The following is a 1,739-nucleotide window of genomic DNA, read 5'->3' on the forward strand; positions in this document are numbered from 1 at the left end:
ACAGAAAACACAAGGACTACTGTGGGTAGCATCACTGACATATTCCACAAATGTTGAAAATGTAAGAAATCAAATACACAAATCATTAATTAAAAAAACCACAAAGATTTATTAAGTTGTTTTCCCATTCTTCCAATCTTTGTTCTCATGTTATTCCATATATATCCCCTCATTATACATTACGTAGTTACTCACACTTCTTCACATGAATACAACAGAGTTTCTTGACATAACTGCTCTTCAGTCATTCTTTTCACACATGCTTTATATATTTGAATCACAATGTTTTTTTTATATTTGTTCATCTCTGATTTTGGAAAAAAAAAACAGCTAAAGAGGTGTTGCATCTTGGCTTTTTAATATCATATATGAAAATTTGCTTCACTCAGGCAATGACTTGTCAAAATAACTACAGCACAGGAGAAAATATCTTGTAGGATTTCTTCTGGGTCTTGACATTCAGAGTTCAAATCCCACTGATGTTAATTTGCATTTCATCTTTTCAGACTCAATAAAATAAAGTAGCAGTTAAATAATCATGTAAAAAGCACCCACTACACTCTCAGAGTGGTTGGCATTAGGAAAGGCATCCAGCTGTAGAAACCTTGCCAGATCAGACTGGAGCCTAGTGCAGCACTAGGTTTGATTAAGGTTTAGTGAGCTCACTAAACCTTAATCAAACCATTCAACCCATGCCAGCATGGAATGCAGACGTTGGGCCTCACAGAGGCTATGACAAAAGACCAAGACCTCCGGAGATATGCTGTGACTGCAAAGACCTGGCCAATAGACCTGGTGGTGGTGGTGGTGGCGGTGGTGGTGGTGGTGGTGGTGGCGGTGGTGGTGGGTGTTGGTTGGTGGTGGTGGCGGTGGTGGTGGCGGTGGTGGTGGTGGCGGCGGCGGCGGTGGTGGTGGTAGTGGTGGTGTTTATGGTCATGTTATGTTTTTTGGTCTATCAAAGCGTTCTGAATTGATTATGTCAAAACCATTGAGATTTTACTTTTGTACTCAATGTATATGTGTGTGCATGTGCATGCATATGTGTACTGTGTGACTCTCTGTCAGTCTGTGTGTCTGTATGCATGTCTCTCTCTCTCTCTGTGCATTTGTGTGTGTGTGTGTATGTGTGTAAATATATATATATATATATATACAGATAAGAAAATGGAGAAACACATCGAAATCAAATATCAATTACCAGATAATACTCAATCACATACTTTATTAAACCACCACATAAGAAACTATAAGGTTAAACATTAAACATTATTATGTTTAACCCTACAGTCTCTTATATGGTGGTTTAATAAAGTATGTGATTGAGTATTATCTGGTAATTGATATTTTGATTCGATGTATTTCTCCATTTTCTTATTTTGTATTATGAATTTGTGGTAAAACATTTTACCTTTGTCCATAGAATACAATAAATGAATTAATTAATATATGTATATATGTATATATATATATGTATATGTATGTATGTATATAGGTAGGTGTAGTCATGGCTATGGGGTAAGAAGCTTGGATTCAGTCGCGCACTATGTGGCACCTTAAGTAAGTGTCTTCTACTATATCCTCAGGCCGACCAAAGCCTTGTAGGTGAATTTGGTAGACGGAAATTGAAAAGAAGCCTGTCGAATATGTGTGTTTGTGTGTGTGTGTGTGTGTGTGTGTGTATGTATATATATGTATGTATATATATATGTATGTATATATATGTATGTATGTATATATGT

Source organism: Octopus sinensis, linkage group LG3 (genome assembly GCF_006345805.1).
Source record: "Octopus sinensis linkage group LG3, ASM634580v1, whole genome shotgun sequence".
Classification (NCBI taxonomy): domain Eukaryota; kingdom Metazoa; phylum Mollusca; class Cephalopoda; order Octopoda; family Octopodidae; genus Octopus; species Octopus sinensis.